This window comes from Lonchura striata, chromosome 6, assembly GCF_046129695.1.
Source record: "Lonchura striata isolate bLonStr1 chromosome 6, bLonStr1.mat, whole genome shotgun sequence".
NCBI lineage: Eukaryota > Metazoa > Chordata > Aves > Passeriformes > Estrildidae > Lonchura > Lonchura striata.
Window position 1 is genome coordinate 40,190,802 of NC_134608.1, and position 25,590 is coordinate 40,216,391.

The following is a 25,590-nucleotide window of genomic DNA, read 5'->3' on the forward strand; positions in this document are numbered from 1 at the left end:
TTCAGTTTCATGGGAAAGGTGAGCCTTCATCTGCATTAACACGTGAGTTGGACACTAGAGAGGGATATGAAAATACAGACAAATCAATAGGGTACTGGGATTTCAAGAGTCCCACAATTAGTGTCACCAAGATGTTCCCATCACCACACTAAAAATTCATGCTCCAGTGAAACAAAGGATGGCTAAATCTTGGTAAATTAGCCAAACTCTTAAAGTTATCTCAGAAATTCCTTCTGTCTTAAGCACCCATTTGTGTGATCCATATTATAGCAGACTTAGTCAAAAATAAAAAGAAGAAAAGAACAAAACCCAAAACAGTTTAGCCTTGTTGCAACATTATACATAATTCACACACCCCACTACAGTCACCCAATGAAAAACAATGCCAGTTGTCCAAGAAGCAGCAGCTCATAAGCCTAACATTGTCTTACTGCTTTGTAATGTTGATAAATCACATTTCTGCCTTACTTTCCATGTCTGGGACTGCTTCCTCTATAAGGTAAGCAAGGTAAGGTTTGCATCTGTCTGCTGCCCATCCACTCAATATGTCAAAATGTTTTCCAGGAATAGGAAGGGAGATTTTAAATCCATTGAGCAATCAGATCCTGGAAACTTCACTGTCCAGAATAACTCATCAGTCACAAAAACCTGGGAGTAGCATGAATACATGCACACTCAGCTTTGACAAAAAAGGGCTCCCTTCTTTGCTTGGGCAAGAAATTGTCCCCAGTGGTAGTACTGGGCTCAGATTTGTAATTCCTGAGCCCACTACACTTCTCACAGAAAGCAATAATGAAGTGCAACCTTATTCATTGTGCTGTGCTTCAGATCACCCACAGGGGCTTTCAGATTGCAAACTTCTTCCACTCAGGATGAGCAAATAGAGCTCAGGGGCTGTAATGTGACGTCTGAGCTGGTAAAGCCAAGAACAAACCATATCAGAGTTTCTACATCAGAAGAACTCAATGCAAGCTTCCAATTAGCTTTGCTAATTAGCTGAAGGTACCCGGAGTCCCTGATGACAGGCTTCATGGCTAAAATAACTTACATTAAAGCACAGTCCTGCCTCACCAAGATGGACTTGCATTCTACTTTTCTTTTTAAACCATACACACAAAGAGCAAATTATTGAGTTACTCCTCCTACACACTGATACAAATGTAATAAAAATTGAATGCCTATGTCCTAATCTACCTTTTAAAAATACCTTCACTCCCCTCCTCCAGGCCCCAGATCTGTGAGAGATTAAGTTTTCTCTGCAAGAGACATTTAAGGCTAAGCAAACATTAACAGTAAGAACTGCAGAAGACAGTGGCTGATAGATGCTCTCCCTGGCTTTTCCCATCTCAGACCTGTGAGACATATGAGATGCATTTGTTTTTGTCTAAAATGCAGCTACAAATGTTCAGCTTTTTCTTAGGCACATTATTCTACATTTCTCTCTCTCCTGTATCCCCCATTAATTTTATTGTGCAAAGGGATAGGGAGGCTAAAAGTCCCCAGCAGTGTAGCCAGGAAACACAGCCCAGCTGCTGTAATCAGTTAGGAGCAAAGTCTAGTTTTTAAAGCAATGCATTTTTTTGTTTTCCAGCCACTTCCTTCCTTTTGTCATTTGCTTTGCATGCCTTGCAGCTGCCTTGAACTTCATGTTTCTAAAGGCAGCTGCCCAACCACACTCCTCCAAAAGGCCTCCAATTTTCTCTTTGCTGCCACTGACGTGTCCCTCAACCCCCACGTGCCTTTACCATGGATTGAAACCCATGGATTCACTTAAATTGCTTATTTACCTTTTCTTTGAAGAAGGAACCACTGAAAAAATTTTGGTTGGACAGGACCTCTGGATTTCACTGAGTACAAGAATCCACTGCCTCCAACGTGGGCCAATTCCACATTTGACCCAACTTCAAAATTAGAGCATTCTGCTTAGGGTCGCATTAGTTAAGTTTTGAACCTCTCCAAGAACTGAGACTCTCCAGTCTCCCTGGACACCTCTTCCAATGCTTGATGACTCTCCTTGGTAAAAAGACTTTTCAAAAGAGCTGCACAAAGTCTGTCTGAGTTACCTGGTGGCAAATGGAACAAAAGCATCTCATGGATGTGCCAGTCTCTCAGAACTCTCAGGAGCACCAGTCTCAATCCTCACATCTTCTGCATTTTATCACTCCTACCCTCTACTGAAAACAAACGTGTGAACCATTTTCCTTGCCCATCCCTAACAGGCCACTGCAAACAATTAGTGTTTCAGTATGAAAATTCAGACAGATTGACTGATTGCTCAACACAGTCTCTCCATCTCAAATACTTGATAGAAAACACAGAATAACTGAGACTGAGAAAGATGTCTACAGGTTCTCTTGCCCTCATGCAAATAACTTTTTAAGTCACTGCTCTTCTATCACATGATCTGTGTGTATCTTCTCTCAACATAAATATCTCTTTGCTGTCGATATGCATGAAGAACTTGTCCACTGAACTGAGCTGTTTCTTCCTCTAAAATGTAAGAACCAGTTCTGCGGTACTTCCTACAGAACATTAGCCTGTGTCTTGAGCAGGAAATGATGCCAACTCACACCTGGGTTCATATCCATACACAATGCACCAAGTAAAAGCAAAAGATGTGTTTGAAGTTCTCCAGAACCAGTGCCAGGTAGCCTTTAAAGGTATTAGAAAATTTGCACTAGATTCTCTTTCAAGTAAATGTACTTACTTCTAGAGGCTGTCCCAGATAAGGCGTCACTGGAAACATCCCTGAAGCTCTAAGCTACGCCAGTGGCAAAGGATCACCACCACCTGGCATTGCTCCATGGTGTCCCCTCCCCAGCAATGTGGCAGGCCACCCTTTGGCTTGCAGGCATGGAGACTTGGCTCAGCATGCTTGCCTTCCTTCCCAAGTACACCTCCCATAAGTGGATTTCTGTGTCCACTACCTGCAAGCAGTATTCAACTTTACACCAAAGTGGTGGGATCTCCTAAGAGATACCTATCAGCAAGGCCTTCCAGAAAATCCTCTCAGAGCATTATTTTCTCACAGTCTGCTCCTCTAGATGCAACAGAGATTAGGGGCAGTTTCATCAGGAAGGATGACTTTCTGCAGTACTTCACTGGTGATACAGTGGCAGATGAGCTGTGTATTTCTTACTGCCTCCATCACACCATAGCCACCCTTAATCTGCTCCAACAGAGATACAGAGAAAGTACCTGGCATACAGAAAGAGCAAGCCATTAACAGCACTCACCTTTACTAATCTTGGGACTTGAAGCACTGTGTCTTTTCCAGTGTTTAATTGTCTCTGTGTCCCATATATCTCCTTCTATCCAAGCTTGTCCTGTAAGAGAAAAATACGCAATTACTAAAGTCAATAAAATGCAATCATATTAAATATAGAATTTATTAAACACACCATCCTGAAGAATGTGCTCGGTCTAATTGCCACCTTAATTTGGTGTACATTAGCACTAATGAAGAGCTTTTAATACCCAGTGAGAGATTAAATTCCTCAGAATCTCTTTAAAAATCTTTGGAGGTGTTTTAAATGCCCACAGACCATATGTAAATATATAGTCACATTACACCTGCACTTCATACCACAAGAGGACTAGATTAATACCAGCTGTACCTTCAATATTTTATAGGAGGTTTAGACAAACTTTAATCTGCTGTGACTTTACAGCCCATTTACTGGGAAAATGGAAAAGGCAGGAAGGAAGATGGAATGCATCTTTGGGAAGCCCAGCCATTAGAAGCAGCAGTGTAAATGTTGGGTGCTATCCCTCGTTCTTCCAGCCAGCTGTCACGCTGAGTTGAGCAAAATATTTCCTCTCCCTCAGCCTCATCGTCACTGCCTGGGAACCAACAACAGAGAGGGACAGCAAAGCCACAGCCCTGGCCACCCAAAAGTATTATATATATGGGTGCAGGCAGAGGGACTCAGGTGCAGACCGCCACTGTCCTCAAGGTAACAATTACAGTTTTCTCAGTAAGTTTTAATTTCTGCCCACACAATGCTAATAAGAGCCTTTGACCAAGCAAAGGTGAAGTGAGGCTGCAGACCAATGTGCAAGGCACACATGTTTGACTCTTGCTTTCTCAGGGCACCCACTCCTAGATTGCTTTTTCCACATGTCTGACACGGCCCTAACTCCATACTGCAGTGCCTGTGGGGAAGGGGCAGTCTTTCACTCTTCAAAGAGCACCCCATGCCATAAGAGTCCAATATTCACATAGGGCTCAGTAACTCACTCACTCATCCTCCAGAAATGGTTTTGGCATACTCACAGCTTTGCTGGAGCTGCTGCTTTCCCTGTGAGGCACCGGATAAGTCACCTGGGTCTCTCCCTGCTTTGTCAGTGCCAGCATTTCATCATGATTTCTGAGAGTGGGTGCATTTAACATCTGTTTCCCACAAACATTTGTAAATGCGCCTTTGAAAATTGCCTGCCATTAAGACTTCTGTGAGTAAAAGTCTATTGTTTGTTGTTGGCAGGAAGTGAACAAGGAGTTTCAAGGTGGCTGAAACTATTACAATATAAAACATACAATGAATATTCATAGACCTTTTGTTTTGCATTAATCCCTCACATTTAACGTCCTTCCTCTGTCACTGTAAACCTACATCTCTAGATGAAGAAGAGGTATGGCTTCCTCTTGGAAATCTGAGGATGCAAACATCTCTTGCCAATCGACCAGTCTCTGCTGGGAAGTGCTGAAGGCATGAGCCGAGCAGGGCTGAACTGCCCTGCTTCACAATGCTGGGTTACAAGGGCTGCTCCTGATCAGTACAGCTTTTCCACCAGTGTCAAAGTTCAGAGGGTGCTCTGTGACTGCCTGGGAGATGGCTGCAGCAAGTTCAGCAGGTCTGAAGAGAGGGTACATCTAGGACAAGGAACAGTGCCTCACAGCAGTGAACCCCTGTTTGGCAGAGTCTAGTGCCCACACTGACCTTTGTATCTATTTCCGTGGTGTGTGGGGACGTGTCATCCTGTGTTTTGCAAGCGTGATTGAGAGACAATTTCTATGGTTGTCCAGTCCTGTGATGCCACTTACTTGGGATAGATGCTGCCAAGAGAAGATGGTCCTAACTTTAAAGCAGAGATGACATTGCTATATAAACCTATCATTAAGAAAATAACCAGAATGATAGGATTCCTGCTCCTACTGTGTGTGCATATAATTACATTCCTATAAGCCCTCAGAGGTCTGCGTGGGAGAGAAGTTTTATTTTTTTATCCATCATAAGTCACAATATTTTAAAGAAATTACAGCACTCCAGAGAAGAGTTTAAATGCTTCAGTAGGTACCAGCAGGTACTGTGTCAGAAGGGATGAAAGATTGCATTTAGTGCCAAACAGCAGCAATGTTCCACCTGACTCTGTTGCCTTAAAGGGGAGGAAGTCCCTGCCAAACAGATTCTCTTTGGTTAATAGCTACGATTTTATAATTAGGGAGAATTGCACAAAGTGCAAACCCACCATGCCTAATTGTGACTCCAGCAAGCTGATGCCTTTAATTACAGTCTCTGGGGAAACACAGCAGGAGCAGGAGCGACAGCTGAGCCTGAGCCTCATCCTTGGACTGGCCAGCTGTGGCTGGCACATTGTCCACGGCAACCACATCAACTCTCCTTGCTGAGCATTGGCTTCTCTTCACATTCACATTGCAGCCCATTGAGGAGCTGGCTTTGAAGAAGGAAAAGCAGCTAAACATGTGCCTCCTGCTGGTATCATGCTGCAAAAAAGACAGCTGGAGCTCCAGAGCAAAGAGCCACAGGACAGAGAGGGGTTGAAACACACAACAGGCAGCAAGTGAAACAAGAAATTAATTGTTTCAATTAATGGAGTGTGCAGGATGAAGAAGCAAGGCCTGTCTTTGTGAGAAATCCAGCCTGTTAACAAGAGCAGGAAGGGCCACCAGATGAACCCCTTAAAACTATCCTGTTTCAAAAGGGCTTCTAGCTACTGCCAGTCCCCTGTGCTCACCACATTTGCAGGGCCGAGAGACACTTAAACACATGCCAGACAATATTTTCAAACAAAGGAGAAGCTGAAGACAGAAGTCATGTCCTGCTGGATCTCTATGTCAGGTCAGTGCTTTCACAGTGAAAGGTGAGGAGGAACATCTCTGTGGAAGCCGGAGCAGAATAATTTCATTCCCTTGCAGTGGCTTCAGAAAAAAAGTGAAACAATTTTTTATTTAGAACTGGACCTTGGCACAAGCTGTCTGCCCCATGTGTTAACCTGTAACTATTGCTCCTACATAAATAACTATTTGTTCTGGAATTTCATAGCACTTGTGCAGCAGTTGCTATGACACAAGTACATTACTTCATGTAAATCCAATTAGATCCCGAAGTGCACTGTGTAACTGTAATCAGCCCCAGTGGAGCATCGATGAGGGGACCTGCACAAGGCCATGCAACTGGATACTAAATTACAGTCAATCTACCTCCTCTTTAGTTGCATTAAAATGCTAATGTCACTGTAACATGGGCCCATTTACCAGCGATGACTGCCTTGCCTTGCAACGCTGGAGTGACTGAGCCTGTTGCACTGCCTCAGAGCATTTAATTCCTTGGTACAGTTGAGTGAGCAAAGCCCTTAGGGGCATCCTATACCTGCAAACAGTAACCTGATTCGTTTTGGTAACACTAAAAGCATATGAGGCTTGTGACAATCTTTCAAATGAATCAGAGCTGCCTCCAAAACTACCCTGAGTTTCCTACACAAGAACAACTGGGTCTCATCTCATCCTGATTGCTTTTAACACGAGCCCATTTCTGCCACCAAAAGTCTGTGTGTGTAAGAGCACATCAGTCTCACACAGGAGGACTGAACCCCCTAAATTTTCAAATAAATAACACCAGCTTTGCAACAAAACTGTTAATGCAACTCTTACCCTCTGTTTTATATTTGCAACTTTGCACAATGTTTGCATGGAATACATGAGATCACATGGAGGCAAAACTCCCACACGTGCACAGACATTCAGAATGGAAATTCAGAAGTCCCAGAGCAGAACCAATTCTAAATGCTGTAATGTTTCAAAAAGGGCTAGATTATGTGTTAAGTGCCAGTGTGGCTTCAGGCCACAGACCACTCTGTTTCAGCCGGTGCAAATGTGCACACTGCACTGTTCAAAACATGAACTGCTTGCTCACTTTGGCCCCTTCCCAAGGAAAGTTCCATAGGTAATCACATCTGGCTCTTTCCTACAGCTTCTCACACACAGGAACCAGCTGTCTCAGAAAAGAAGATCCTGCATACAGAACCAAAACATCTGATAGCCTGCAAATCTTTTGAGTTCTGTTCCTTTAAAAAAAAACCTCAGATAGCTCACAGGTGTATTTTCCCTTGTATTAACTGCAGTACAATGGAACCATATGGTACCAATTGCCTGCTTTTCTGAACAGATGACCCAGAGATTATATAAACTGATAATATAACAACATTAATTTTGTTTATTAGATGAGAAAACCAGGGCTAAAAGGGGAATGGATGGGCTAAACCTCCTGACCCCCAGAATAGCTCTCTGCTCACTAGTCCATCCTGAGACCAGTCCCAAACCCATGAAAAAGATGATCACTTCTGCTGACAAGTAGCACTCTTTCTCAGGCATCTTCTGTCCCAGAAAGCTGTTATTTAGCAAACCCAAAGGGAGGCAGCTAACTTTGGCCTCCTATTTCTAAAAGTATTTCCCTTCTGGATGGAATAAATGTCACCCTCCTGAGTGGATCATGGAGCTGCAACACAAGCCAAGTGACATTTTCCACTGTCAAGCCAGGTACTGTCGAGTGTTGGAGCCTTCCTTGCACTTGCATGGCATTGCAGACACAGAGGGATTAACACAGACTCTAAATGCCTGCCACGTTTTCCCTGAGCCTGACACATCTCACCTTTACAACAACTGGCTCCTTGGTTCTCTTTTCCTATAGCCCTGCTTTGTTTGCAGCAAGTGCCTCAGCCGTTTGTGGCATTTGTGATGGTTTTGAGAGATGCAGGAATAGATCTCGGGAACACTGGACAGTTGCTGTGGCAACCTTGTCCTCCCTCAGACCATGATTTTCAATATTTCAAGAATTTTCCCAATACTTGCGGGCTAGGGAAACAAGGCAGAGGAGAAAAAATATTTTAAAGTAAGAATGGTACCAAAAGGGATTACTATAAACCACAGGCTTTTACTGTCCTATCAGAAAGATAATGATGTTGATGTCCTTAGCAGGAAAAAGAAGCTGTGACTGTCTGAGCAGAGGCAGAGGCAAGGGGCCATGGGCAAGGGAATTTGAAATCTCTGCTTGTATCATCTGTTTTAATGCAGAATGGAGTTGGAGATCAATAGGTTAACTTCTTTTTGTTGTATTTATTCTCCATGTTTTCTCATAAGGCAGAGGTGTGGAAAAACTAATCCACTATTTAGGATCATTTAACTGGGGAAGTAATAACTTTGATTCCTTTTTAAAAAGAAATCCCAAACTGAACTTTGAATGCATTAACTACTGTAAAAAAAAAAAAACAAACCCAAAACAAAAAAAAAAAAAAAAAAAAAAAAAAAAAAACAAAAAAACCCCACAATAACAAAAAAAAGATCCAAACAACCCCCCCCTCCCCCCCAAATCAAAACCAGACAGAAGCCTCGCAAACCCCAGAAAATAGCAAATTCTCTATTCATGGTAACAGCCTACTCAGATATAAAAACAAAACAGTCAGTTTAGTCAGGTTTAGTCAGTACAGAAAAGCAAAGATTAGGAAAAAGAGCCTGTAAGAAAAGCAGATCTTAAATGACAGATCTCAATAATATTAAATAATCCAGAAAATAATATTTCTGGAAATCTGAGAAGTGACATTATTTACCTGCTTCTGGTCATCTGTTAAATGTTTTTAACTAGAAGAATAATAATGCATCCCAAAGTGTTATGGATTCTAAACATAAGAGGATATTATAGGAAATATATACATTTCACAAGCTATAGATGCATATGATATGTGCAGGAAAATTTGAATGCAGCAAAAGACATGAGAAATGGCCTAGGAAGGAGAGGCAGACCTGAAGTCTAAGTTACCCTGCTTATAGTCAGATGGATACATATCTCATAAATATTTCATGTGCAAATCTAAACTGAGTTTCACTGTAATCAGCACCTTTAACTTACTCTAGCACATAAAATTGGAGCTAATGGGGTTTGAAAGGTAAATGTGACTGCTCTAAACGACACCTGTCCCAATTAAGGTATGAACACCCAACCATTCAACATCTTTTACTACACATATTTTTGATTTCAGATTAAGAGAATGAACCATAGCCACAGCCCATGTGAGGGCTTCAGATGTTCTGTAGGCAAATAAATGAGAGTTAATAAATCCCAAAATCTTGGCATACGTGTTTCTAAATGTTCTCTCTTCCTCCATAAGACATATAATCTAAGTGCTCCAGCAACCATCAGGTTCCAGGCACACAAAAGACCCCAAGCACAATTCATACATAGATGACAGGAGTAGAGGGACCAAGTGAGATATGAGCCAAGACTCAAAGGCTGGCTCCCAGCTGCTTTTGCTTTCCCAATGGATAACAGATACTGCATCAATACACACAATGTCATGCTAGTGAGTTTGCTGCTCTCTTAACACCTCATTTTTCTCCCCATCTGAACTTATTTTGAAAGCATGCAGTTCACTGTCCCCTTCTCCTTTCGCTTTTGTCCTTACTCATGGCATGGGAAACATGAAAGACAGCATGGCTGGTTATTGTTAATGCATTTGAAAGTGCAGACCTTTAAAAGGGGGTTATTCTGGAACATGCCATGGTTTTCCTTGTTATTTGCACAGGCAGCTAATGATCATCCTAATAGCTTCTCTCTCTGAAGTCGCAATAAGCTTACAAATGAACCCATTCAGCACATATTAAAAAGCAAGGGATGCTCCTTTGATTACAGCCTTTATGGAAATCTCCGAATATTTGTTTTGTTGCTGCACAGCCGCAATTAGGACGTGCTGCTGGGAGCCGGCTCAGCTGCCAGAGCAGTGGGGTTTGGAGACACCTCCAGTGCCATAGCAACACAGCCACCTCTCCCAGCATCACACACAGGGAGCCTGGCAGCCCTTCAGCCCAGGCAAGCAGCTTCAGCTCTTGCAGAAATGAAGAAATCAAAGGTGCCTAATGAAACTTCCTCACCTCCGTTTCTGCAGCAGCACAGGCAACCCCACGCGCAGCTCTCGCACGGAGCCGTCCTGCTGCACCCGCTGCGGCCCTGCCAGCAGCACGGAGTGGGGCACGCAGCCCTGAGACATGGCTGCACACCCACACTGCGCTCTGGAGGGCTCACACGGCAGCAAAACCGGGCAACAAGGGGAACACACGCTGGGGACACCTGAGGAGGCAGGAGATTTACATTGCTGAGGTGCCAGTATGGGGGAACTCGCTTCCACCGCCACCTATAACACTTCTCTCCCCGTGACCCCATCCTTCCACATGTGGGAGGGGAACTAAACCTTACGGAAATCTCCTTACCACTTAACTGCTCAGAGGTTGATCTAAATCCCACTTATATTGCTGACAGACTTAAACTTCTCCAAGGTGGGGCAGGGGAGGGGGAATTAAAGGACATAAAAACCTGCAAAATTTGGGTTCTAGTTTTCATTAAGGTTTGATCAAACATTCCACGACAACTAAAAGTTAGAAGACAGTACTTTTCCCGTAAAGGAAAAACTATGAACAATATACCCTCTATCCCAGAATATCCCTATTCCCTGAGCACAGTGCATATTTAAAAGTCTTAAGTGGAGAGACTTGAAGAGTAATTTATTTTTGCAAACAAAATCAGCAGCTTACGTGCTGATGACATGGATCTGGAGGCTCTCACACAGCCTCAGTGGGGTGACTTTCACCCACAAAAAGCATAACATCTCTTCTCACAAAGCTGGGACTCTAAACAAACTGCTTCTACTTTGCCTGAAAGCAAAGACCTTTGTATGGAACAGATATTTTCTAAATCTCCAGGAGACTGGCTGAGGTTAAAGCAGGTCAAACCATGTAATACAGATATCTTTGTGTTGATACTACCCACGGTGCCTATTAGGAAGGCCACAATTGTAAGAAACCTTTTCTTGTCAAGGATATTTAATACAGTGCCAGAGAGTCTCCCCAGGCAGTCTTTGTTTTAAGGTTTGTGAGCTTTTGGGGGGAAATGATTGGGTCTCTGATTGTGAAGTAGGTTTTTAGCTCTGTTGTAGCCTAAATAACACACGAGAGCAGCACTGGAAAATTCACTGCCAGCATGGCTTGCAAGTGACCTGGGTATAGCCTGGGGCAAAACCTGGAGCACCATCAGTCATACATGCACATAAAAACTGGAATGCACTCACAGGGCATCCTAAGGACTCTCTCAAAACTGAAGCAGCAAATGTAACTATGGAAATACTCCGATTGCTTTACTCAGCCTTCACTTCTATCTTACCCACTGGAAGTCAGGACTTAGAAACTAAAGACATGAAACCTTTTCTAATTCAAATTAGAAGGGCTGGAACAATTACAAATGTGCCAGTGAATGATGAAGGCACAAGCTGATCCCATGGCGTTAAATCAGTACAAAAACTATTTATAGATGGACTGATGAGTACCTTCCTCTTCCCACCCAAAAGCACAAACACAGTCTGACCTAACCCAGCAATTCTGATTTTGAAATTCTAGGCACCCTTCTTAGGGAGAACAAAACCAGATCTCTTATGAGGAACAGGACTCCACAGACTAACTTTCACATCAGTCAGGACTGGGCTGAATTCTGAATGCAAAATCACACCAGTTTTCAGTGGCAGGAGCTCACTATATCCACACTTTGCTATGTCTCTTTTCTATGTCTCTTTTCTTGATCAGCATGCAATTTGAAAAAAATGCTGCATTTCAGCTAAACCCCCCCATATTTTAAAAAATGAGAGGTTTGCAGAGCAAAGAGCCAAAGCAGCCCAAATTAAGGCTGAGAAAACATAGGAAGCAACAGGATGTTCAAGCTATCCTGAGCACAGAGAGACAACCCTCTGGGGACAATCTCCTAGTCAGAGATTGCAGAGTTAGCTAGAGTTGCTGCATTTGCAGAGTTCCTCTGCATTAAGAAAAGTTGTCTCAAGAAACACAGCATTTAACAGCTTCTTCTCCCATCCCTGCAGTCAGAATGGGGAGAAGAATCTTTCTGAAAACGTTGTGGAGTCGTGCCATGAAAACACATTTGACAATAAATTTTATGACAAATTTCATTACAATATTTGTGGTTACCATTCCTCATGTCTGATGCACAAACCACCTTGCATCAGAACATTAATACCATTTAAGCCTTAGATTGCTTTTCACATTAGTCTGAAAGCCCTTTATGAAGCTGTGTCCTTTATAAAGCTGATGTGGCTTTGCTCCAGCAAGTGTTCTGGGCAGCTTCTGTGGTCTCCTGTCTAGTGTTCAAACCACTTTTATATTCCAGTTTTTCTAACGTCTCTCACAGACATTAGCAAGTCATTTCAAGCTGGTGTTCCTCATCTTCCTCCACCCCCTGTCATTTAGTATAATTAACAGCAACACTTATCTTCACCCATGGGGTTTCAGAGATTTAGTTCAGTATCCTATGAGAGTGCCAGGCTTAAAACAGGAAAAATCGTACCCAGAAGACAGCATTCAAAATATTGTAATTTCTAGATGAAAACAAGTATTTTGAGTGACTGACAGTATTTTTTAAAACTGTTCAAGTACAAAAAATGTCAGGTGAGATCCTTTTGATGGACCCCAAAATGTCAGATGGTTTGTAGTCCACGTTCCTCTCAACAGTGTGCTCAAAACTGTAGAAATATACATTTAGAGCTGATGTCTCCAAAAATGCTCTCCTGCAGCCCTCAAACAGACAACAGGTCTCTACACGTCACACCAGGAAATTTCTCACTAGGAGAATCCCTATGACCTTCTGATGAAGACACAGCAAGCTTTGTAAAGTGGACACTGTCCACAACACAGCTGTGCTCCCACATCTGGTACTTCATCTTCAACAGCACCACCAGGGCCCCCAGACAGGGAGAGGCTGGATCACAGGGATTGTGCATTGGAGGGGAAGAGCATCCTGGTTACAATCTACAGGCCCCCTGCCAACTCAGTGCATTTGAAACTCCGTGTTCAGCACCACAGCCCACACATCACCCTCCCTGCTGTTCCCCATTGACAGCGGTGTGAACCAGCTCTTCCAGGAGGCCAGCAGAGGTATGAGAGTCTTCAGGGCATTTGGGATCAAGGATCAGTATGCTGGAAGCCCCAGTTGCTAATAAGGCATGGGGACTGGATGTGGGGACATTTTTGGAAAATTTAGTTCCTTCAGAAGTACCTCAGGAACTAAAGTTTTCCAGTCATCACAGTGTCAATCAGGAATTTGAAGCAGGCACTTCCAATAGTCTCTTACTCATAGCAGAAAAGCTGTAGTGCAAAACTTCCCCCAGTAAGGCATCAGCTACTTGCGTGGCTTGGAAAAACGGGTTTGTTCTTATATTTTTTCAATGAAGCACTTAATCTGGACATAGAAGGCATTAATGTAAATCATCCTTCCAGTACTTCTGTTTATTTGCACCAGCCTCCTCCAACTCAGAGCCCATACTTAACCTCCACCCTACCAAGCTGTGCACCCAGGTGCTCTAGAGGTGAGTGCAGCATGACTGATGAGATGGAAGATGAAGTACCAGAGGTGCACAGAGAAATATGAGAGGCAGGAGATGTGCTTAGGGATCTGTCATTTCAATAACTATGCTCCTTTTCTGAGCCTGCACACTCCCTATGGGCAAAGGGAAAGCAGGTGATGATGCTGGCCCACTGTGGAAAACCCTGCAGAATAGCTGTGACTCGGTTTGTCCTTCACCAGTTCTGCTGTTTAAATGCTGCAACTTACTGGGGCTGAGCACACCCCATCAGCAGAGCCAAGGTCTCCCCTTTCAGCTCCTCGAACCCCAAAGAGTGAGCACACAGAGATGTGCAACTTTTCCCCAAAGTTTTGCAGCTGCTGAAACAAGCATGGGCTCATTTTGCCCTGACTGAATTGTGCCCCCATCTCTCCTCCAAGTAGGGGCTTGTCTGTGTTTCTCTTCCTCATCCATTCCACTGCTTCAAATGTTGAGGCTCTATTTTACTTTTTATCTCCTAAGTTTCCCTGTCTTCTGCAATGTACAGGGCTGACACTGTTAGCCATATATATCATTGCCATATCTCATACCATATTAATCTTTTTTGTCACCTGATTTTTGCATAGGAGTTGTTATTTAGAAAATCTGATTTTGCTCAGAAGCATCAAAACAAATCTGAGTCAAAAAGAATGAGAGAACAAAAGCAAGTGCCAAGTAAGCTCCCATTTAAGCACTTTACATATCCTATATAAAATACCAGCTCCTAAAATTCTTTTTTTTTTTTGTGACATGACATCTCATATAACGTGCTATCTTTCCATTATCCCAGAGTCACGCTGCTCAGGTATCTCAGCTAATACTTATCTGCTACTTTCTCTGCTATCCTGGGAAGATTACAAATTAATTAGGTGACTCCAAAGCATTCTGGAGTAAAAGCCAGGATATCCTTCTGATAAAAAAATCATAGTCAGAGGTGACCAGCTAACTGCAGTTTATCAGTACCAACTCAGGGAATTAATTTCTGTAAATCAATGAAATACTGATAAATCTATACCAAACACCCAGAATAATGATTTTGTCACTACTTAAGCTTTGCTTTTGGTTCAGGGAATCTAAAATTAGTCCTTTCAACAGGACCATTATTTGGTCCAGAGATTTTTTTTTTTTAATTCATTGTAGAATGGGATATTCCTGTAAAGCCAAATCTTATTCGGCCATTTAATAAAAAAATTTGATCACACTGGTGGGTATAGTATAAGCTATTAACCTACAAAATAAACTGATTTTAATTAAGGCACAGATGTGCAAGGTTTTGGCTGGAGATTTTAAATATCTGCTCCAAGAAGTATGATACATTTATAGGAGTCATAGACAAGATAGGGAGGAATTTACTTTACACATTCATTTTTTAAGGATTGAAAATGCAGGATTTAGTTCATGAAGGCAGCTTTAAGTTGCCACCTGTGGTTACTACCCCAGCTTTGCTTGGAGACCTGCATTTTACAGCCTAGCTGTAGTGACTCGTATAAACAAGGGAATTCGCCTGGGGCAAAGAGTGCTTAACCTCGATGGGTTTGACAATATCTCCAGTCAGACTGTGTTCCATTTTTCCAACCACACAAGCAGACCACGGCCTCATCAGGGAAGCAGCTTCTGCTCCAAGCAAGGACACATTTTTCTAGCTGAAATAAAATGATATGTCATGACTCTGTTCCCTTTACAGCATCCGTTTCTTGCCTACTGTACCTGAAAGCTTAGTGAGCAATTTAATAGAAACTATAAAGTGGATGTTTTTCTCCTTTTTAAAGATGATGTATCTATCCTTTTTGTTAAAAAATCTAAATGTAGGTACACCAGAAAAAAATTATTCTTTCCCAAAAACTGGAGTAAGCTATATTGTAGTAGGGGATATTGCTACTTTAACTGTGCAGCTAAGAGTTCAATTAGCAACCCTGCATAACATAGGACAAGGTTTCTTAGCATCTGTCCACTTCATACAACGTTCAAGAGCTCCTAAATGAATAAGCTTACTCCAAACCCTGAAGAGAAATACCATTGGCCTTTTACCAAAGCCTTTTAAATACAGGCACTTAAGGCTTTACACAGCCACTAAAAAAAGGTCCATGTAGGTCTGTTCTGTGAACACATTACTTTACATATCAAAGAAACAAAGAAAGAAAGTAGCATTCATTATAAAGCTGAACAGATTCTGTGACCACCACAAAATGAAACAGGCTCTTGTAACCACACAATTGGAAAAATAAGATAGAAAAATTAAGAAAATACTCCAAAAATATCTAAAATTAAAGTCTACCAACCTTTCCCCAGCTCATCCTCCAGGTAAACATGAGTGGAGACCAACTTCCCACTCAGCCCCAGAAGTCAAGTGCCTTGTCTCAGCCCCAGATGAGCCCCAGGTGTGAGTAGTAGGATCCTCAGCCAGCACTCACAATGGGACCTTTCTGCAAAAGGGCAAATGTGACACCTGGGCCAAGCACAGATGTGCTTGTGCTTGGAACAGCTTCAGATATATTTCATATATCAAAAACGAGAAAGCCACCAAGCTGGAAAGCTGAGGTAACAGTGCTTTATGACTTTTTTCTTAAGAATACACGGCACCCTTTAACACCTGTGACATGAAGCTCTACTGAAACCCAAGTGACATTGTAAAGAGTGAACAAAGAAACTTCCAAAGCATGTTAAGGATGCCTTACACTGGCATCTATCAAATGTACCTTTTACATTTACATTCCTACATCCTGCAGGAAGACAGCCACTGGCCTTTTTTCTGGTTAACTGGGAAATGTAGTGTCTGTAGTTCAGAAGGAGAGAGAGATATATACATACTTTTTTGTTTATTTTTAGTATTATGCAATACACCAGGGAAGGATGGGATATTTTTTGTCAAGGACATGCCACAAGTTATCCTTTCTCAAAGCTCTAATGTTATTTTCCAAATCAGTTGACCGCATAGTCAGTCAGTGATTGACTGAATGTCAAAGTTCCTATCTAGTGACAGGAACTTCTTCCTAGATGGCTCCAGCCAACAAGCACCTAGGAGCTACAGGTTGTAGATAATAAGATTGCAACTGTGCAGCATTCAAAGTGGCACTGCACTGGCAACCTCAGAACTATATAATAGATTTCTGGGGAAAAAATGGCAAAGGAAATGGACCCCAGAGTAGCACACTCTACCCTAACGAGTGTGACACCACCCAAGGCAGGCTCAGGGCTCTTAGGGAGGGTTACAGGTTTCCAAGTCAGTCCTGAAGACAGTTTCCATGAGGACACTGACCTGCTGGCCAGCAGTTAGCAGCAGGGAAGTGCCATCATTCACAACAGCAGGATAATAACCTCTACATTTTGCAGCCTCAATTCTTCAGCAACACTCGTTTTTAAAATACCAAAGATACTGGGTGCAAAGAGAAGGTGTTTACAGCTTCAAACAATAGCACAGTGATAGGAGCTTTACAGACCTTGGATATTGCATGACCTACTCAAGCACTCAGGCCCTGAGCTCTTTATCACAAGGTCTCTGTTCAGAACAAAGCCAAGTCCTTTCAGCTCTACTTAAGTGCCTCTACTAGCCTTCATTAAAAGGATAGTAAAAGGGACAAAAATGGTTTGCTAATAAAGACTGAGTCTGAGGTGCACTATGAATAGAGGAGAGGTAGGATAATTACATTAGTAAAGGTAACTGAGGTCACTGCCACATTGTTGTTTGCTCTTTAATTTAAGCAAAAATAGTGTAAGGTGGCCATAATTGGAGAGAGAGAGAAAAAAAGACAGGAGAAACTGGTCTGCTTTTGGATGAGTCTGACTGCATGATTATAGGATGTTGGTTATATCTAAGAGGGAGCTACTGAATATTTAACCTTAGAAATGGAAGCCTGGTTGTCTCTTGTCCTGTTAACATCCACACATATCTTCCATTAGCTCTAATTAGGGCTAACAGGGTGTTCACTAAGTATCTCCATAATTAATGCTAATAGTAGTTACAGGCAAACGTTGATAGAAGATGAAATGCCAAGGTTCTTCTCCAGGGTTAAATACTCAGCAGCCTGTCTCTCATTTCCATTTCCTCCTGTAACGGCTCGTTAATCAATCGCAGGATCCCACGCAGCCTTACACACCCAGTCTTGCAACAGGAGGCACATGCAGCCATAAGTAACAGCACATGATGTTATTTATACAAAATATAAACACAGACAAACAATACCTGACACATATTAGGCTGGTTCATGTCCATATGCTCAACGATGTGCAGATATTCCAACAACGTACTAACAGCACAGACTGACACATCCCCTTTTCCTTCGAGATGCCCAGGCTTCACAGGGAAGTAATATTTCTATCATATATTAAAATAAGTAATTTCTAATTAACAAACCAAAGAGCAAACAGATCATAGAAACACCTCAATTACCCTTCGTAATGTCATTATGCCACCTGTAGTTGATAAACTATACTATATTCCCAAATCAGACGTTATTAACAAAGCATTACATTTATAAATGAGAACAGAACAATTACCAGCCATAATCAGAACAGCTATAATAATGCACCTCCTGTTATGCTTCTGGGTCAAGCCCTGAGCAGTAGTTCATGGAAAAATTGTTAGCAGACTGCTTCCAGCCAGGGGCCATTTGCTAGCACAAAATCTCACTCTCTGCTCTCCTATCCCATCAGAAGTGGACAATATTCATCAAACATGTGCAATTATGTGGCTGAGTAGATTTATAAACTGCCTTTAGTTGGGAATGTATTTATAAAGCCTCAGGGAAGCAGTGGAGTACTTTGCTGTTTCCCTCAGGAGCTGCAGATACTATTTGTAGAAACCTTAGGACATTGAAGTCTTTTCCAGAGATGTCTCAAAGAGGCAAAAAGCATCAGAAGAGGAATGATGGGACTGTGCAGGCAGCCAGGAAGGGAGGAAGCTCCAGGACAATGTCCCACTGGAGCTGGCTGTGGAGCCAGACAAGTGTTTGTGGAAAATGTGACTCAGGCATCTGAACCCCCCCTGCACCCCAGTGCTGGCTGTCACTGCTCCCCATGCACTTTGGGGCAACTCCAATAAAAAAACACATGCAGACATGAGTCCCACAGAAAGGAATAGGTACTCTCTCTAGGGTGAGGAAGAAAATAAATTTGTATATTTATCAATTCACCTATACTTGCCCCATGTTACATTAAAGAGGAAATGGCTCCCACGACTCATCTTAAATCAGAACTGGAGATGTTTTGGCTTTGCTGTGTGAAAACAAACTTTTTTTGCCTTATTTGTTTTCTGCCCTGGGGAATTACTGACTCAAGCAGGATGCTGAGAACTCAGGGGGATTTATTTTTCATCATGTTTAGGGAGGGTTTTCTTCTACTAGGTATGCAGGCTTATTAATGCAGCTTCACTCCATTTAAAGTACTTTTATTTAATGTACTAGACTTTAAATAAATAATTTTTCCCCTCCATTTTTCTTCATAGGTTTGTGGGGGGAGCATGGGGAAGTTACTGTTCAGGCAAGCAAGGGATATTAAGCACAGAATGCAGTATCTGAGGCATGCTGGCTCTCTGCAATGGGGTCAGAGCCAGCCACCTTTCTGATGCATCCCCCTTTGCCACTCCTTTCTCAGCACTTCTAGCAAGGGGAGAATCTCCCACAATCCCCAGGATGGGTCCCACCCTTGCATTGCTCTTTTTGTGGCACTCAGTCCCTGTGCTACATCCCTCCTCTTCCGGTTCCACATTTCACCCACTTCCATGGGTGACAATACATCCATGACTTGCATTGAAGCACCTACTTCACTGCTGGATCTTCAGATTAAGAAACTTTGTGAAAGAGGAAAGCGCCAAAAGGGTAAAAACCTTCCCATTTTCTTGGCTGGGTCTGATTTACCAGAGGTATTTTGCTGTACCCACACAACTTTTCTCAGAAAAGGAATATAGAGTATTCTTTTCCAGAGCTATAGATCCAGCAAATATTTTAGCTATACGCAATCTGACCAACCACAGAAGGTTTTTTCCAAAATAATGAGTTGCTTTCAATATATTTTTAATATTCATGATATGTTATTTCTTGCTATAATCCAAAAGAGAGCAAATATATTTATCAGTAGCAGAATGAAGAATGGCCAGAAATCTGTATTACCTCTTATCACACTGGTCCCTTTTCCAGCCTGCTCATACTCTTGGCATGTAGAAATGCACAGTGAAAAAGAAAATGTAGTCAGTAAAAGTAACACTTGTAAAATTTTATTTTAAAATCAGAGTGTTGTAAAGCAGCAGTTACAAAATGAGCTGAAATCCTAAGCAATGACTTGTCTAGACATTTTTATAAGAGTTGCAGTGAATGTTGAGTAAGTGTTCAAGGAAATCTGAGTTGATTGAAACATCTGACTACTCTGTTTTAACTGGATGGCTGGTGCTGCTTCAGCATCTTGCCAGCAGGATGAGAAGGATATTAAAATAGGGAGTAGGAGGGGATCAACCAAGAACAGCGAGAGGATAATTCATCTCCTCTTCATTATTACTTAACTTAGTGAGAATGTTCTCTGATTGTGTTGGATATCCAGTTAATTTTATCCAGGTCTCCACAAAGCACAAACGCATGTTGGCAGTACAGGTAGCACAAAGAGAATCAAGTCTGAAGGAATTTGCTCTCGCTGGATTTTTCTTTCTTTTTTCTCAGCACAAACAGAAACAATAGAAAAAGGTTTGAACTGAATATTTTCTATAAAACAGCTTAGCCAGAAGCTGAAAACATGAGCTCTGAGATGCATTTTCTAATTTGAAATCTTTGTCTTTTTGCATTCTGATGCCAACTTACTTTCACCTATCATTCTGCATGATGGAATATCATGGACTTCCTGAGAGCATGTTGCATCTTCCAGATGAAGCCTAAGTCTGAGCTGAGAATTTCTGGTTGGGAAGAGATATTTACTGCTTGAATTTGTTTCAAAACTCAAACTCAGTAATTTTGTGATATTTTTGTGAATTTTGGATGAAACTTTTAATCAAAACAAGTTTGAACTAGCCAGAAGTGTGGTCAATGGGGCATTAATGTGGGACACAGTAGATTCAGGCTGACATTCCTGGTCTTCCCAGTTTTCACCAGGCAACACAAGCAACCTACTAGCCAGGCTATTGAGCTAAAATTAGATGAAATAGAACACACTTTTCTGCACAACCTTAACTTACAGATGTTGCAATGTACTGCAGAGAATATAGTTCCTTATCTTTTGAGTCTGGTACTGTCCTTGCTCAAAAGGCCACTTGGAATTCCATTGTGTACAAGTTAGAAAGCATCTGGGCAATTTAGGATGAACAATACTAATGCAGTGAACAGTATAGAAAATAACTAACTAGTTAGATCTTAGCATCTTCTACAGACTCCTCTTACCAGACATTGAGAGTTATTCTCCAACCCCAAAGCGCTGACAAATTCATGCTATAAGAGGCAGAAACAAGCTGCATAACTACCTATATACCAGAAAAAAGCAGAAAATTTCTCCAGGGACATGGAGCCTGACTATTCCCTCAGAACTTCACACCAGGGTAACAGTGTAATTTTTTGCCCTACCAGATCTACCTATTTCTGGCAAAGCCCTGTGTCTGTGCAGCCCCTTTGCTGTCCCACTGCAGTGGGGTGAGTGCAGGGGCTCTCCTCCCACTGACCAGCCTCAGCTCCCTTTGCAGGGAAAAGGCACATGGTAGCCTGCAGCCCAGGCTGGCTTAAGGACCAAAAGCAACCACCAAGGTCATCTACATCCAGGAGCCACAAAGATATATTTATTTTCTTCCTCTCTCTAAAATAAAATAAACCCCAATTATAATCATCCTAACCATAACACTTCAGTTTGCAAACACTCTCAAAGCTGCAGTGGGCAATAAATCAAACATGTCACTTCCAGCAATTCATCTCTGGAGTTGGTTGCTACATGGCTGCAATATATAAAGAGGCTTTTTCCGGGTGATCCCCAGAGCCAAGATTCTTTTTGTTGGCTATTCTTTAAACAAACACTCCTGTAAATTGCAGTTGAATCTAAATTTATCATGCAATCCTAATTATTTTCCTCTAATCAGTGGTTTGAGGGTGACTTTGATTCTGACAGGCTGATACATTGTCATACTCATTTAAAAAAATTAATTCAGTTAAGCCAACTCCAAATGTATGCACATGATATCTCTGCTGCAAACTCATCATTGCCACATAAGTCACACTGAAGGCAACAAAGACCTTTTGTTTTCAGGCAAATTGTCTCAAAAGAACAACAATAAAAATCAATAAGGGACAAAAGAAACTTCAGCAATGTCATGAAAGACCAGCAAAATGCACTGAGGCTCTGTCAAAACACAGCTATAACATCCCATCCCTGCCAGAAGGATACCAGAGAATTTTCAATAAACCAACAGAACAGGAAGGTTTATACATCTTTGATGTCCCACAGCTGGAGGGAAAGACAGCAGTTTACTAATCCTGTACCATTTCCCTTTCATTAGTTTAAGTTTTCAGTTGTGGATGGTGCTAAATTTAGAAGGAGGGGTTAATTGTTTAACCTTAGAAAAATAATTATGCTTCTTTTGGTGCTGCCTTAAAAAAATATCATATTTTTGAGTTGCCCAAAGGATTTAAAACTCAATGCAATGGTAAACTCTTTAGTGGAGACTACACCTGTGGATTCACTAAACAAAAAATCTGAGACTAGATTACAAGTTTTTATAGATTTTGGACATGCCTGCCTGTCCTATGGGAAAAGAAAACCCAACACTTACTTAAAATAAAATTTGAAATCAGGTTTGAGGTTTTTTATTTCTCTTTTGGTTTGGTTTTTTTTTGTTTTGTTTTGTTTTGGTTTTTTTTTTTTTAATCCAGTGTTTCAATACATGTTCAATTTAATTTCTATTCCAGTTACTACTGTCACTTGGCTGGAACAAGGTGGTGTGGCATAGCTAAGTTTGGTTCAGAATGTTCAAACGATTTTTCAATCAGAATTTCTTACAATTCTGTAGCTATTTGTTGTCCTATATGTTGTGAGCTATGGTTTTTTTTTTTTCCCTAGTAGAGGTAGTTGAGTAGTGATAATTCCTTACACTCTCAAAAAAACTGATGTTCAGCCCAGCCTTGTCATTCACACAGATCTGTGTACAGAGGTAAGAATTTCAATCTCTATTCTGGTCACCATTTTTTTGAGTTCATTGATACTAATATGGTTCCTAAAAATGTTACTCCATTCTCCATTTCAGCAGGAACCAGAGTGAACATTCACTCCTCCCCTTTCAATTTTCCAGATATTACACAGGACTTTCACATATTTTCTCTACTTGTCAAAAAAAAGAAATCAGGGAAGAGAAAGGGATGTGGCTTCCATTTTAAACAGAAAAATTTATATAGTGTAAATGCCTAATCCAATGACTGTTGGGATATTAATACTAAAATTTGATTAGGAGATGGAATTTTATTGATATCCCTGGTTAGCATATTATTTGGTTTACCTAAGTAAATAACCTGTTAAAACACATAACAAATTGATTTATGAAGACAGAAGTAAGAGAGGAATAAACCATTTATATGACAAATCCCCTGTACCAAAGTATAGCAATTTAATGTCTAACTTCACCTTCAGCAGAGAGAAAAGAGTTTCTCATTTCTACTTACAATAGATAGACTAGACTTCTGTGAATAGCTATTTACTGACAATCAGTGGCTTTGTGTGCATATTTTCATACATATATATGTATGTATATATAGTTATTTATACACACACAGAGCCAAGACAAAGCACATTCACCTTCAGCCCAGCTTTTCAACAGTTGCCTCACAAGGAATCTCAGTGAGCCCCATCTCTCATCCTCTGACACCCTTCATACATGTGCAAATAGAAACACCAAGTGTGGACTGCAGCATCAGAACAGTGCGCTTGTGCCGTCAATCATTTGCACTCCTTCTGCAGAGATGCAAATACCTTCATAAATAAGATTTTCTAAAGACTTAGGTAAAACTGCTCCACATTTCCTGACCTTCTACTGTTTTACTTGAAACCCTTCAGGTTTTCAGACTTCTAACAGTTTTCTTTCTAATATTACTTCAAAGTTTGGTGTTATCCTCCTTGAAGGAGGATATGAAGACCAGCCAATCTTTCATGTGACTTTGCTCAGGTGTTCATCTCCTTGCCACACACACTTCATTATACTAATTTGTTTTCACATATTAAAGTTGAATGTACATCATATTCATAGATCAGGCAGTATTCCTGTCATGAAAATTGACTGTGCTTTGAGTAAGAGGACCCTGATCCATTATTTGAGATTTTTCATGCTCTCTCAGTCTAAAGGTTAATTACCACTACTGACATAGCTCCTAAATGCTTTGATATAGGACAATACTCTGCAAATGTATACAGCAAAACCCATTGCAATAGGAAATAGGCCAAATTTAAACTAGCTGAGCTTAAAAATTATTTTTGATTACTCTCAGTTAGTGAAGTTTATAGACATGCACACATGTGCCGTACAACAGGGCATCCGCCTAACAATAAGCTTTCATGTGCTCAGCAAAGGAGAGAGGAGGTTTTTGCCCTACAGTCAGCAGAGCCCCTCTGGACACAAGAATAATGCATGGCTTGGCCAGTCACTGCCACCAAGCAGTGATGTGTATGAGCTGCAAAGAGCATTTTCATGTTTAAGATGAAATAATTTCTTTTTAAATATTCAGCAGTCAGTGCCTTCTTCGTATTGTGCTCACAGGGTCTCAAGTCACAGGCTGTGATTCCATGTTGCCAGGAAGGCAACTTGTCAGCAGTTGTAGCGTGAGGAGCAGCAGGAGGCTCAGAACAAGCATGTGAAATAAAGTGCACACGCCAGAGACTGCACCTTGGCTGCTTTGCTAAGTGGCACCAAGCGCTTCACCCTGCAGGAGCCCTCAGATCTCTGCGCCGAGCAGCTGGGTTGCACTTTTCTCCTATCAATAATGATAAATAATAATAACAGTAGCAAAGTAAAAGGAAGCTCTGAGTTTACAGATTGCACCAGGTGGACTTTGTGCTCCTACTCCCAAGTGCACAGGGATTAATTCACCCACCTGTCCCCCCCCAGCCTTCCTTTCTCAGGGCTGGCTGGGGGGCTGAGATGCAGGACTGCCCTGTATCCAGGCAACAGGCAGCCCTGGGGCTCTGCAAACCTCTGCAGTGCACAACAGGAGAAGCTGGGACAGCCACCTCCCCAGACTTCATGGAGTGTGGGATAGAAGGAGCTTTTCCAGTTTTAAAGAATAAAGACAGAGGGTAAAACAACGACTATCTGTCAATGAAAGCATGGTCCAAGGTCTCCCTGGGCTGCCTGCTTTCCCAGCACTGCTCACTGGGAAGGTGCAAAACTTACTGTGACTGTCTCTTTTCTTTCTCAGACCTCTGTATGTTCTCACCTAGGTACACCTCTACACCTCTACCAACCGCAGGAATTTTCCAGATTTACTAGCCAGCATTCTCAATAGCCACCAGTCTCAATTCCTGGAGCTACATTTTGACCAGGCAAAACCTACCACTGTCATGATTAATGGACATGCACCCACATTACCAGACTTCAGAGATGTCTTGTGGGAGGAAAAGATCAGTTGAGAACAGATGATTCATCAATCCTTATATTCACAAGAAGTTCTTCATCACTAAAGGGATAAACTTCTGGGCTAGAGAGATATGTGGGAGTATGTACACTGACTCCAGTGGCATTCAGATTTCATACTCAGTGCCTTGGGCAGGTTTACTCATGATACACTGTTCCACTCAGTTTCCAGCTTCAGCTGATGTTGACAGAGACTGGGACAGTCTGATGAAGATTTCATATTTGAGGAAAGACCAAAGAACACCGTGTGCTAAGAAAGTTATAGACACAAACCTGGTCCCCAAGCATCTTCAATTCTCAGATAATCTACAGGCCACTGATATTTGAAACATGAACTACAGAGGATGAAGTTA

General features: G+C 41.7%; 1 protein-coding gene across 10 annotated transcripts in view; it reads right to left on the reverse strand.

Moving 5' to 3' along the window:
* Positions 1–25,590, reverse strand: part of TSPAN18 (tetraspanin 18) — a 120,805-nt gene that overhangs the window by 22,604 nt on the left and 72,611 nt on the right. For 8 of the 10 annotated variants that reach the window (XM_021533229.3, XM_021533236.3, XM_021533231.3 and 5 more), the window contains one exon: positions 3,237–3,326. The gene's annotated coding sequence lies outside the window, so the exon portion shown is untranslated. Of the gene's footprint in view, positions 1–2,707; positions 2,928–3,236; positions 3,327–7,889; positions 8,165–25,590 lie in introns of those variants that run through there. The other 2 variants (XM_031505040.2, XM_021533235.3) reach the window with 2 other exon arrangements.